This window comes from Thermobia domestica, chromosome 3, assembly GCF_964235325.1.
Source record: "Thermobia domestica chromosome 3, izTheDome1.hap1.1, whole genome shotgun sequence".
In the NCBI taxonomy this organism is placed as follows: domain Eukaryota; kingdom Metazoa; phylum Arthropoda; class Insecta; order Zygentoma; family Lepismatidae; genus Thermobia; species Thermobia domestica.
Window position 1 is genome coordinate 226,425,679 of NC_137456.1, and position 16,002 is coordinate 226,441,680.

Here is a 16,002-nt window from a genome sequence, read left to right on the forward strand (position 1 = left end):
TCGATCCCACGACAGGTGAATATATAGGTTTGCACTTCATGGGCAGGACAAAACTTTGGAATGCGACGCCTGAGATCCGCAAAATCTGGTTAACTTTGGCACAAAGGCAACTCCCAGAACACATTTTACAAGATTTAAATTTAGTAACACCTGACACTCCGAATAATCTTACTTCTCTTACTACCAGTGGGAAATTTCATCCAAAGCCAATGAGGAAACAGAAGAGGAAAGTGTGAATGGTAATCCGAAAGGTGATTCCCAGGTAAAACAAATTCAAACTAATAATTTGACATCTACCCGTTTGTTATCGTTATATCTAGGAAATTTTTTGTTGAAATATTATTTCAACACTTCTTACTGGCAACCCTCATTTGTCAAACTGATCGTTCCGAACTTGACTGGAGGACTTCTCTTTAGGAGAGGCCTATTTAAAAAAAAAAGCCAGATGCTGCAGATTTTATATTAAAGTTTTTGACTTTTAATATGATCAAGTGTTTTTGCAAAATATGGTACAAATATGTCTAATATGGTACATTGATATTTTATATCGAGATCTGTCAAGCAGTGTAGATTGTTAAGTTTTAAGATGTTTTACATTAAGATTTTACGTAGTTTTTTCCTTGTCATAGGAAACACAAGAATATATTTATTCAACACGTACGGTCGTATTTTTCGGTTGCGGTATTCACCGTAACTAAACATTTCTTTTGAAATCTATCCAATCTATTTTGGATTCTTATTAACATTTCTTTTTGCTTCTTTACCATGTTGATACGACCGATTCTTCGGAAAGGAATTTTAGGGTATATTAATAATGGATGATTGAATTTATTTTCCAAGCTACATTCTAGGTAGACATGGCGTGGTGAACCATGAAATACTTGAGCACCCCAGTATTTAACCCATCATTCGGTAATTATTGGAAATTTTCTCCTTCTTTATGCACACATTGAAATTTCGTTGTAACCTGTGTATTCGTATCCTGTATTTTAGATATATGCCTCTGTGTATATTGAATTTAAAAATTTAATGATATTTCATTGTATTACTGTTATAATGTATTTTATGCTTGATGAATATTTCAACATTTGTGAATTTATGATATGTATTAATGCCATTTGCATATTTCAACAGATTTCCATGAAGAATCTGAAGTATTTCTGTATGACTGATATTTTGAATTTGTGAAATATTTGTGTATTAATATTTTGCCTCATGTATTTTAAGACTATATCAGTATGTATTGTGATACATTTCAAATATTTCTTTTATTGTATTTCAGTAATCGTAACTTTTGTTTATTTAATGGATCAAGAACGCATACAATTTGAAGAACTAATTACTCATACCATGCCAACTAATTTCCATTAATTTTTGTCGATGCCAAAACTTAAAATCTATCTAGGTGAAATAAGATTCACGTTAATACTCTTGTTGTTAACCATTTGTTTGGATTTACAGCTGAAAAGTTAAAAAGCTTATTCGAGAAATATTATTAAAGTCTTCATATTATTGCAATGTTTCGGCTTACAGCGTCCTATTTTAATCGATAATGAATACTTCAGGAATGTTTACATCTTGTGTTTTTATCTTGATATCCGAAGGAATTACTTGTTATTATGCTTCTATGCAATGAATTGCTAATAGGATTTTATTTTAGGCATACGTTACTTAAATCAGAGTTCGAGATGGCGAATATGCGAATATTGTGGAATTTACATATGTCGTTAATGAACATGTTGATGTATACTATTGCAGACTTTGTGGACATTATGGATGTGCCGATGAGCATCCATTACGCCAGGCTAGGCGTTTGTTTACAATGGAATTTTGCATCATGAGAGATGATTGCATTTATAATATGCCTACACATTGTTATCGTGCATTGTTGGTTTTGTGTTAACAAAATTTTACTATCCTATCATAAGCATTAGGAGTTGAATTTCAAGAATTTCCTTGGAAGTATTTAAGATCAGTAATCCTTTACATTCTTATATTTCGTTTTGATCATGATTATGTTCTACAGACGTCTTGTGGAACATCCCACTACCTTATAAAGACTAATGAATTTTCTTTTACATGCATTTTTTTGATATAGTTAACTAACATTACTTTAATAGGACAAAAGAACTGTTTATTTGGAACTTGGCATCTTCATCAGTTAATGGATGAGATTAGTTAAAACGATTCAACAATATTCATATGTACCGGCATGCGGAGTCGTAGAGTGTTTCGGATACACCTGGATGAGGAAATTACTCGTAAATGTTTTTCAAAAGAATCCTTCTTTGTTGAAGGTATATATGTGTGTCTTACCCATATTTGGGAATTTAAATTTTTTGTTTATTAGTATGGAAGATTTTGCGTTCTCACAGTTCACACAAAATTATCTCACGAATGTTTATTCGTCTAAACCTTCAGGATTGTTACGATTTAACATCCGTTTACAGGTGACTTAACCTATATTTTTAAGATTATTCATAATCAGATTAATAAATCGATTTTTTTAAATTCTCTTTGAAGTTAACATATTCACTTGATATACTCCAGTATTTTGATAATATTTAGTGTTTTGTATTATTACATTTTATCTATACCTGTCAATTTTGTTTAAATATTTTAACCATTCAATCATAAATATTTTCAAAGAAAAAAGAACTAATGAACTAAGAATGTATATAAAATATAAATAAATAGAAAAAGAACTATATAGCCCTATAAACGTTTTCACACATACAGGTGAAACCACGTATTCGTTTTCACGTAATCAGTTTAGCCCAAAGTGATATACACATCTAAAGCAAATAGTGAATATAATAAATCTTATTTTAAAGTGAATGTTCACAGTGAAGCGAGAATATTTATTCTCAGTGTTGAAAAAAAGGGAAAAAGTAAAGAAGAAAAATAATAGAGGCTTTCACTTATGTGCTACAATTGTCTTCGCACCTCATAACCCCAATTGTCAGGAAGACTGGATTTCACCAATTGGAACTTTCATCGCAGAAGAAAGAAGAGAGAAGAAAGAAGACATTTGGATATGGAATTTTCAGGAACATCTCATGAAATCTGGAATCAGCTGATAGCCATTCATCTCGATCAACAGTGTTCCAAAAAAAATAAATAGCCCTAGTGATTCATAGTGAGTAATGTATATTATTTTAATTATTCACTGCGAATAGTGTTCATCGAACACTGTGTTACCAGTGTTTTCCCCATAATTCTTTATACCCAGTAAACCAAGAACAGTGTTGCCAACTCTGTATTATGGAAAAGAAACCATAAACCTCCAGAATTGCTTTGCCATGTGTGTTTACCCAGGATTCTCAACACATTACTTCGTTGACTCGCAATGTGTTGTTGCCTTGCGGCTCGCCAAGTTGTGACCCTCTGCCCGGCCACAAAACTGTTTTTTTTTGAGTACCAGTGTATTTCTTTTTAACTTTTATTCATGCAACAAAATTATTATTTTATTCATAGAAACGAACAGCTATTTTTCTTTCTGGTGAGAACTTCGATTCTTTCTGATTATGCAGGTATTCTTGGGCCGTTCTTATCATTTCTCACGATATAACAAAGAACTTGTTGTTTTTCAATGCAACTCTTATCGTTTAGCCTGTGTGTTTCGTCGCAGCAACCTTATTTTTTCTTTCTCTAAAATAGTTTCCAACTTATAGTCTTCGTCACCATATACTTTTTTCTTAACAACATTTATTAAGATTCGGAATATTTTTGGATACGAAGTTGATATTGTGTGGGAATGATATTGTGTTTGTCATGTTCTCACGCACTCTTATTACGTCATCCTTCCTGCCTTGAGAACAAGTGTTCATATCCTGCAGGAATCGTAGGTGGAATGAATCATATGCACAATTACCATCGTTCACTCAACAGTAGTGCATAAAAATCCTATAACTATGGAAAGAATTTATCGATATATATTCCGTTCCGTACCCACGTACTCAATAAATAGGAATTTACCTAAGTAAACATCATCGTCTTCATTCACGTGTGTGTTAATTCCTGCGAGCCGACGGTTTGCCAGTTGCGTATATGTATACGTGCGCATACGCAAAAGTAAGTATAATACAACCTGAGTCTCAAAAGCACCAATGTGGCTCACGTCAAATCACGTGTCATATTTTCATATTATCAATCAGTTCCCAAACAGAGTATGAGCCTGGACCAAAATTGTTATCAGCTGTTTTCTTAGGGAGTTCTTCGGGAGCCAGCACCCAAGAGAAGCGGTAGGTAGCAAACTGTTTGCGCTAGTCAAAATTTACTCACATAGTGTTGTTTGCCCGTAACGGGCATCAGCTGTGTTCTATTATGTTCGGTAGCCGTGCGCGTCTTCTATGTTACCTGCTTATGACGTGGAAGTTATGTGTTATCAAAATTTGATGACGGTTATTCCTATTCTAATGATCGTTCTGTGCATATAAAATCTACCTGTTAAGGAAGGTGTCTATTAGTAACTAATTAACAATATGAGTTAGTTGTGGTCTTTAGGAAACTAAGGATTAGGCAGAGAAGAATGGAGGGCAACGATGTGGAAAGCCAGCGGCTCTGGTCTTACAGAAGGTGCCGTCCTGGCATTCGTCTGTTAGGACTGAGGAATATCACGGATATCCTTAGTTTGGATGACTGGCTAGAACAAGGTTCGTGCTCACGTTCGACCTATCCAATGATGTTTGGCAGGTAGGAAAGTTGCCCTTACCCCGCAGAACAGGTAACAAATTGTCAATGTTAATTGTATAAAAATTAAACCGATTTCAAAGAGCGTGATAAAAATAGAAGTGTAATATTTTCCTAAAGTTTCGACTTACACTATCACATGCCTACTACTTGTAGCTGAACTTTCAAGTTAATGGAAATCAAAGCTACCTAATTTGTTTAATGGAGTAAGATTTCTGCCAACTTCAAAAGTCAGTTTTATTTTGTAAGAAGGAGGTACTATTTGCCAAAGCTTTTAGAACTATTACCTTGCACTCCACTTACAAAAAGTATAATTTTTATCAAATTTTTAGTCCGAATTTTTTATTATTTTCTACTTTTAGTTTTCCCGTGGGAGGGAGATTTTAAATCTAACCAAATAGCAAGTTGAAGAACAAGTCATAAAGCCGAGGGTACCAAACGAGACATATTCCAATATAGATAACTGTTCGAAGAGTGAGATCATGAAAATTGGTGCCATACTCACAGCAATGGAAGAGACCTAGACCAAGACGAGAAGAAGGCTGAAGAAAGGAAGGAAAAGCTCAAACAAGCATAAGAAGGGATTAGCAGTGGAAGATACCCTAAACCCGGATGAGATCAAAGCTGAAGGAGAGAAGAAAAATAAAAACTATGCGTTTGTGTCATTGTTTCATCTGATTTACTTTTCCCGACAACAGACAAATATGGAACAAAAATGTATTGAAAAATAAGCTCACCTGTCAAATTTATTGATATAAAGAAACTGTAGAAGAAATAAATGTTATATATGTAGGAAATATTATGCAATGATATCACTTACGAGTTACACTCGCGAAGTGTCCCCTCGGGATTCGTGTAAAATTGATTCAAATGCAGTGTTCTCAGCAGAACAATGTTATTGTACTAATTTTAGCGGCCCATACTGGTAATTTGCATACTTTTGGGACTTCATACATCTGAAATTCAATCAGGCACTAGTATATCGCTCGAACACATAATTCCTTTTAGTTTGTTGTAGATGGGGGCCGAGGTGGGTAAAATGTTTCAGAGAAGCAGTAGTTGATCAAATTTGTTGTTCATATGCACACATTCATTACCAGTTACATCTAGAGAAACAGCAACAAATGAATTTTGCGTTCGAACGATATAGTTGTGTCTGATTGAATTCCGGATATATGAAGGCCCGTAGATATGATATTTACCTTTATGTGCCGCTAAAATTAATACAATACGCATTGAGCCGTGGAGAACTTTGGAACTAAGTCAATTTTACATGAATCCTGAAAGGGTAGTTCACGAATGTTCCTTGTTAGTCTTTTAGTATATGTCAGGATCTTTGAAACAGTCAGAAACTGATGACGGAGGTAATTATTTTCTTGAATAAGAATGTGAAAATTAGAAAATTAGGGGCATAAGAAGTAAAGTCATTTCTAAAAGAAAATATAAAATTATATTAATTAATATCGTAAAACTGACTTTCTGTTTCAAATAACCATAAGTTCTCAGAGTGTCAGACTATCGCATGGGAATTAGGTAGTTTCCAAATAAGTGTTCATACAAAAGACATTATATGAAAATGAAATGAAATCTCTGAGTTTTACGTCCCACAGTTATGCCGGTTAGGCTAAAGGAGACGGTGATTATGAGAGATGAGTGAAATGGTGGAATGAAGAAAGTGGGAGGAAACGGGAGAACCCCGAGAAAACCAACGAGCACGGTGTTTGTGCACCACAAAGTTCACTTGGCGGGGGCTGGGATCGAACCCGGGATCCCAAGCACCAGAGGTGAACGCTCTGCCACTGAGCCACCGCGCCCCCCAAAAGACATTATAAGATGACATTAATCATTGCTCTAAGGCTTGATAATGACTCTGAAGTAGCCAGAAGCTGACAGTGGCTCAGATTGTCGGTTGTATTTTAAATAACCCAAAACCAACAACGACCATAATAACTTCCTAGAAAATTTATTTGCAAAAAATGTTGGATCGAGTGTATAACACCATAAACTGAGTGAGTCTTCTAACGCACTATCTACCGTTAGCATTTTCGTGGTCAAATAATTGAAACAACCATTGCCCCGCATTACTTGCTTGATGAATACTAGCTGTTGTCAGCCCCAAAAACATAATAACAAATAGTGTATATTATAACAACGAACTTTAAAGTAACTAGTAGCCGACAGAATGTCACATGTTCGAATAGAAAGTAGAGCAGCATAAGTGTGTCTTCTAAGATATAATGTAAAATGATTTTGACAAATATAGTAATATTCTGACGGTATTCAAGACAACCAGAAACTGAAAGGTGAAACTACAATTTCCAAACAAAATTTTACATCAACTCGAGAGAATATACGGATATAAAACCGTCTTATCCAATATGATTACGTATTCCAACTAATATCATGGAATGTTAGCACTTTGTAATATACTATATGTTTGAACTAGCCAGAGGCGGACATACGGCAACATTTTTGGATATAATGTAACGACGAGACAAAATATATGTTTTCAAAGACAGAGTGTAATATCGCATTTCTTAATATAGCAACATCTGACATCAAATATGAAATTACAATAAACTGAAAAAGGGGATTAATGACTTCCTTGAAAAATTTAACTCTTCTCACGAACGTTTCTAAATACGAAGTTATATTCATCAAAGTGAGTACACCTCGGAAGAGATAATATGGAAAGATTTCAATTTAAAATGTAACATTTGCTTTCGTCTTTGAAATAACCAAGATGTGAGAGGGTGGTATAAATTTCCAAGGAGAATATTACCACCTTCAAATTTTCTATTACAAAGGCAATTTGTCAAACATGAGAGCGCCTTTTAAGAGATAACGCTGAATGGTATCGACTCATATTGTAGTATTTGACATTATCTTTGCAGTAACCAAGAACAGACAGGAAAATGTATACGCCCTAGAAAAATATTACCCCCTATCAAGTTTTCGGATATATAACCATCTTACCCAAATTGAATTGATACATTGAGAGGTAGAATTTAATTTAAGCAATTTTAGACGACTTCTGACTTTTCCTTTAAGTAACTAGAAACCGACAATTGGGTAAGATTTCCAGGGGTAAAAATTTCCAAGTGGTAAAGAGTTAAAGGGGTATTTATACCCCGTAACACCAGCGTACCCGTGGGACGTAAAACGTAAAAATTTCATTTCATTTTTTCAGTTCTGCAATAAACGGAAAACTAAAGGTGTGGTGATGCCCATTGTTATTGAGATGAGACGTGTAGTTTGGGAGCTACACGATCCATTGACCTATTACAAACCATTATCGTCCACAAAAGGAAATATGTAAATATTTGACATATTTACCTCTGTAGTAAGCAGTTCATATGCTGGAGATGAGCGTGCCAGTCCACATGACCTCTCAGATAATAATTTATATATTCCTTCAAGTAACATTCTTCCTAAAACCAAACTGCCGTGGACGTGATGAGTCCTCACATTGATCTCATTTTTGTAGGTAAACCAAAAATTGTATTATTGTTTCATAGTAATGCATTTTTAAATACGAATGGTTTTCGCAAAACGTCGCTTGGATTTTCAACAACTCTTAAGAATTATATATGATAATTAAAAATGTTGGAATTGAAATCGAACAATATTCAAAAATAATGAAATTGAGCATTTTGTGAAAAAATCTTAGAATCTTTTATATCTTTGCCTTTGTGTGCGTGCTTGCAGCTACTTGAGTTATAGTAAGTAAGCCGTAGAGAAAAGAATAATTTCAGTTATACTTATATAATAAAGTGTGTTAGTGTGAATGTGTTTATATTGCCATGAAAATATAGGGTGCTCAATGGTAAAGACAGTTAAAATGAAGTAGGTAAAGACAGGTTTCGCGGTGATCTTGGTGTGGGATCTCCTGGTTGAATCAAACATTCTGTGAGTTTGTGGAGAATATCTTTGTGTTTGCATACATTACCGCTGTTGTCTTGTTTCCTCCCATTTCTTTCATGATTTCATAATCACACATTTCTATTAATCTTCACTTTTCTATAGCTTAAAATGCACAATTCTAAGATGAACATTTATAAATGTCACTTCGTTCGATTAAAGGCTGGAGGTAAAAGTTTGGTTAGGGATAAGATCACAAGTATCAAGTGAGTCATTCTATTATGATTCATATGTACGAGGTGTTATTAATTTTATTTTTAAAACAGATAGATCACCACATTAATATAAGAAAATAATTATACTTATTTTGAATTCTCTTAGAAGACACGTGGCAAGTTATTTTAGATCATCAAGTAATGTGTCAACTGACTCAATAATTTATCTAAGATGCAACAACCACTTGTTTGCTGTGTCTCCACGGAACGCTAGGTATTGAGTTAAAAAATTAATATTATCTCAGTCGTCCTTCGAATTGATTACACTTTTATAGTAAAGTGAACATATATTTAACAAATGTTTGACATGTAATATGCGAACGAAATACTAAACATCATATGTATGAACACAAAGAGAAAAAACAGGGAAAAGTGTTAGGTACACATGTGATGTCTCCGTGATAATATAATTAAATCTTGTAGTATGCTGGAAAACGTAACATTTTTGAACAATAATTATTATAAAGTGGAAAGACAGTATTTATTTTCGAGAATTATATCGGACTTCAATAAATAGTTGAGATTATACACACGTATCACTTTTGCTATAAAATGTTTCGAATAACACGTAGAATAAAGAATGGAATGATAAATCGGTAACGGCTTTTTAGAAAGTAATGGCGAAGTTGGAAAATTGAAGCAAACTCATAGTCTTAAGACTCATAAGGTAGATCGTGAATACTTTATTTGATATCTATGATTTCATGGACATTTTCCATGGAGTAATTATTACAAGCAAAAGATAAATTTGAGTCAGAAATCTGGATACAACAGTTGATCACTTGGTGAACAATTGTGACTCATAACCAAATCTGGGATTATTCACTAACGAGAAACGTCATTTTAGATTGATAAAATACATGGAAATTTCTAAAATACATTCGGAAAGTTGTATCGTGAAATCAGAAATTATTTCAAACATAGGTTAAGTAGATTATTAAAACGCGAATTTTAATAAAGACTATGTGAAAAATCAATATGATACCAAAGAACTAATCTGAATTTTGAAATAACATTCTTATATCCAAGACATTTTCCGTCTAATGAGAAGTTAATATTATTGACGCTATCCTCTTTACATAAGTTATATACAGAATCGGTATGTTTAATGACATGAACGAAATGTACAAACAATGTTTTCCTACATATCAACAGTCAAAAGGTATAATGTGTCTGTAAAAATTATCTTAGCCTGAATGTAATATTTTATATCTGTAAGAATTCAAGTTTGAATTACGATAAATTGTTCAGTTTCATTGCTCTTGTTATGCCGGCAATAGTTTGAATAACAGACAAAATAGAAAGTTTGAAGGAATTTTCATGAAGAATTTTCCAAATACTTTCCTCAACATTCACGCCAGGGAACATTCCGATTTTGTGGATTCAATTGCAAAAAATGGTTGCTAGCATCGGATTCAGCACCAAAAGAAACAGATAAAAAATATGTTTAGTGGCAGACCGTATACAGGATGTGAGATAAGGGATGCGAAAGTACGAAGATAGAACGAATTAAACGTCTAGAAATGTCATGTAAATTTTGACACGAGTAGAAAGATTGAGGTGAAACGTTGGATGTGAGGAACGCATGTAGAACTCCACTGAATATGCGTAATGTAATGATGGGGGACATCTGAAAAGCCGCCATGATGGAACTAGCTCAAGAAGAATATACGAGAAAGGAGTCATGTGACATATTTCTCTTGAAGCAAAATGTCAATTGAAATGAATAATGCTCAATGGAGTTTGAGACCTCTGTAAAGGAGATGTTCCACGCTATGGCAATGTAGCAATACTGTCGTAAAGATGACGTGAATGAGAAACAACCATAAACGTGAATGAGGTAACTTACCAACTCCTTACCCCTGATCGTTGCATGACACTCATACAACCACTGATGTGTTCTTCTTCCGCCCGTAAAAGAATTAAAAAATCATAAAATATATAATTGACACATTTTTTCTGTCATCTGATTTCAAAATATCACAACGAGACAACTTCATTAACATGCAATCACTCACCTACTTCCAGTTTACAGCAACAAGGTTCCAAGTTATGATTACATATCCTGGATATCTGCAAACAGTATCCGGCCCAATCATGAAACCTGTCTACTACCGCTTCAATTTCAATTCTGCAGAGAGCTGTGAAAAGTCTGATTGACAATCTTTATCGTTTTTCAAATGTGAATACTGTTGTCTCCATTTTTGTATCTACGACACAATCATTCTTAAGTTCCCTAACAGTTGCAAGTAAACAGAGGTCTCAAACCGTATTGGCCAATATTGATTTCAATATACGGTGCGCATTAAGAGCCATATATATCACATGGTCCCTTTTCTATTTGTTCTTGTTGCGCTAGTTCCAACATGGCGGCTTTTCAAATGTTCCCCATGATTCGCATTACGCCTATTCAGTGAAGCTTTACACGCGTTCCTCACACCAAACATTGTATCTCATTCACTCTACTCATTTCAAAATTAACATAATATTTCTAGACATGTAATACTATCTTCGCCTTCCCGTCACTTATCTCCCATCCAGTATACGGTCTCCCACTCAACACCCTCTTTTTCTCTGTTTCTTTTGGTGCTGATTCCAGTGCTAGCAATAATTTTCAGCAATTGAACTAATCAAATCCTGATGTTCCCTTGTCAGAGTGAATGAGATAAAATGTTTGGTATGATGAACGCATGTAAAGCTGCACTGAATAGGCGTAATGTGAGTCATGGTGGACATTTGAAAAGCCACCATGTTGGAACTAGCTCAAGAAGAATATACGAGAAAGGAGTCATGTGACATATTTTTCTTGAAACAAAATGTCTATTGAAATGAATAATGGTCAATACAGTTTGAGAGCTCTGTAAAAGAGATGTTCCATTCTATGGCAATGTAGCAATACTGTAGTAAATATAACGTGAATGAGAAACAACGATAAACGTGAATGAGGTAACTTACCAACTCCTTACCCCTGATGGTTGCATGACACTCATACCATTGCTGATGTGTTCTTCTTCCGCCCGTAAAAGAATTAAAACATTTCATAAAATATATAATTGACACATTTTTTCTGTCATCTGATTTCAAAATATCACAACGAGACAACTTCATTAACATGCAACCACTCACCTACTTCCAGTTTACAGCAACAAGGTTCCAAGTTATGATTACATATCCTGGATATCTGCAAACAGCATCCGGCCCAATGATGAAACCTGTCTACTACCGCCTCAATTTCAATTCTGCAGAGAACTGTGAAGAGTCCGATTCATAAATTTTATCGTTTTTCAAATGTGAATACTGTTGTCTCCATTTTTGTATCAACAACACAATTATTCTTAAGTTCCATAACAGTTGCAAGTAAACAGAGATCTCAAACCGTATTGGCCAATATTGATTTCAATAGACGGTTCGCGTCAAGAGCCATATATATCACATTGTCCCTTTTCTGTTTGTTGCTGTTGCGCTATTTCCAACATGACGGCTTTTCAAATGTTCCCCATGATTCGCATTACGCCTATTCAGTGAAGCTTTACATGCGTTCCTCACACCAAACATTGTATCTCATTCACTCTACTCATTTGAAAATTAACATGATATTTCTAGACATTTAATACTATCTTCGCCTTCCCGTCACTTATCTCCCACCCAATATACGGTCTCCCACTCAACACCCTCTTTTTCTGTTTCTTTTGGTGCTAATTCCAGTGCTAGCAATCATTTTCAACAATTGAACTAATCAAATCCTGATGTTCCCTTGTCAGAGTGAATGAGATAAAATGTTTGGTATGATGAACGCATGTAAGGCTGCACTGAATAGGCGTAATGTGAGTCATGGTGGACATTTGAAAAGCCACCATGTTCGAACTAGCTCAAGAAGAATATACGAGAAAGGAGTCATGTGACATATTTTTCTTGAAACAAAATGTCTATTAAAATGAATAATGGTTAATACAGTTTGAGAGCTCTGTAAAGGAGATTTTCCATTCTATGGCAATGTAGCAATACTGTCGTAAATATAACGTGAATGAGAAACAACGATACACGTGAATGAGGTAACTTACCAACTCCTTACCCCTGATGGTTGCATGACACTCATATAACCGCTGATGTGTTCTTCTTCCGCCCGTAAAAGAATTAAAGAATTTCATAAAATATATAATTAACAATTTTTCCGTCATCTGACTTCGAAATATCACAACGAGACAACTTCATTAACATGCAATCACTCACCCACTTCCAGTTTATAGCAACAAGGTTCCAAGTTATGATTACATATCTTGGATATCTGCAAACAGCATTCATGAAACCTGTCTACTACCGCTTCAGTTTCAATTCTGCAGAGAGCTGTGAAGAGCCTGATTGACAATCTTTGTCGTTTTTCAAATGTGCCTACTGTTGTCTCCATTTTGTATCAACAACACAATCATTCTTAAGTTCCATAAGGGTTGCAAGTAAACAGAGGTCTCAAACAGTATTCGCCAATATTAATTTCAACAGACGGTGCGCGTCAAGAGCCATATATATCACATGGTCCCTTTTCTGTATATTCTTGTTGCGCTAGTTCCAACATGGTGGCTTTTCAAATGTCTACCATGATTCGCATTGTGCCTATTTAGAGGAGCTCTACATGCGTTCCTCATTCCAAACATTTAATCTCATTCACTCTACTCATTTCAAAATTAACATGACATTTCTAGACATTTATTACTTTCTATCTTCGCCTTCCCATAACTTACCTTCCACCCAGTATACGGTCTCCCACTCAATGCCCTCTTTTTCTCTGTTTATTTTGGTGCTGAATCCAGTGCTAGCAATCATTTTCAGCAATTGAATAGTTAAATCCTGATGTTCCCTTGCCAGATATAAGTAAATTTGTTTATTACATGCTCTTTTAGTGCTTAATGTATTTAGTGATAAGTTATTACTGGTTTCTAACTTAGAAAGCACTGCTGGCCAACATCTAATATTACGTATAATTAAATCAGCAGACTATATAACTTTTAGACTATTTAGCTTCGATAAGCTCATTTTCTACTAATAAAACCTTACTTCTTTGAAATATGTCACACCTATAAAGGTCTTCTGAATAGAAAGCATAATCAAACACAATCGTTTTAAAGAATAATTCCAACGTGTATGAACAGGGAAGTTTATTACTGAAACTCTGTATTTTGAAAGGGGCTATGCATTTTTCTTATCACAATTTTATTTCAATCAGATATGCATAATGTTACGTATGATAAAGGCAAAGTCGAAATTGCCAAATACGACCAGTTGTACTGCTATGTCTGAAACTCTAACATGACTTGCTATCCCTTTTTATGATTTTATACCATAATAGGAACGTGTAAGCGTACTGTATTGATTATATACCAATATTCAGGTAGAAACCGTAAGTGAGGAAATTTACATACGATAAATAAAAAAATTAAAATTCAAAACAACAATGGGTAATTATACATAATGACTCTTACAAAACACTTATTACCACCTGAATTTTATTTTTGAACCCATGTAAAACAATGAATTTCCTTGTCAGTTATTTGTCGAGGTGGTTGGAGTAAAAACCGAAGATAGATTGGCGGTTCAGCAATGTAATTTTATTGACATATTAAAAAAGTAGTATCAATGTATTGTTCACGAATTGTTATTTACACATTAGCATTTAGCATTTATCTTCTAGAAGACACATGCTTCACATCTTTATGGAAGATTTAGAAGAATAATCAGTACGATGTCTGCCTATCAAGTTGGAGGCTCGGATTGATCAAAACTGTAAATTGAAAAATGTCGTCCTTGTTCCATTGTATATCTAATATTTACACAACCTATTAAAATTGAAAAGTTTATAATAGAGGGAAATAAATGAGGACTAGGAAGTGGTTGAATACACTAATAGCGAAGTCTAAAAGATGTTTACAATTAGCAGAGATATGACGATTATAACCAAGACGGAGCAAGCTGATTGTGTAAAATGAGAGAAATTAGGTACGTGTTATAGAATAAAATTCATGTTCTGAAGGTGCAGTCTTTCTTGAAGACTAGAGCAGTGAATCCAAACATTCATAACAACGACTTTTATACCAATAAACATAATCTTTGATCAACGCTGAACCTTAAAATTCAGTACACAATTTTGATAAAAAATTGATGTGGATATTGTATGAAGTCATAATATCCTTTCTAGTCATGCATCATTTCCTTGCTCTCTTAAAGAAGAAAATATGTTATGTACGTAATAAATGAATTGTAGTTTTTAACCTTAATACAATTAAAGATAATGACTGGTGTAAAAATAAATTAAAGTTTAGTACAACTTAAAAAGAAATAATAAATAAATAAACGGTACAGGAGAGGGCACTAAATTTTCTATACTTATTCCTTACACTAAAGACTTATTGTGGATACGTTTGTCGGAAGTAATTTACTTAAATAATACAATATTACTCGAGTCATTTTGAGAAAAAAATTCCTAGCAAAACGCATTACATTAGATTTGTCAGTCAGACATGCCTGAGTTTGTGTCGAATGTTTGAGGGAAACAACTATTTCGAAGTATAAATGTAATTTTCACACAAGTCATATTTTACTTATTGCATTGTAAAACAGGCGAATTTAATAGTCGTATTCCGTTCCAATTAAAACAGTCATGTTCCTTTACTTTTCGCCTTCCATTTAATTTTATTATCGTGAGTAAGCATGACAGGATTTGACCTGACGGCATAAAAATTAGAGAGCTAGTAATGAAGTGTCATGAAGCAACGAACATGTGGATCTGATTTTGAATCCTACAATGCCTATCGCATATGAAAAATAAGCAATATTCGCAGGTTCACTTTCGCATCACCTAGGTTAACAAACACAAAACTAGTTAAATTAAAAATCACTACAAAAATGCAGAGAAGAACTCAAATATATCCTTTTAATGATACTATATATTTTTAAATAGACAACCAATTGTCATTATTTTTAAAAACCGAAATAACTGAATTACAGCATGCGGGATTAAAACGAACTATAACTAAAAGCTGAAACGTTTTCTATGGAATCAAGCACAGTCACGGAAATTGTTTATGTGATGAACGAAACGAACGTATCTGTCACGATATGGTGAACCTTATGAAGAGGCGTGCTGTACGTAGTGCATGACCATAAGAGGCTTCCTCTAATCCGA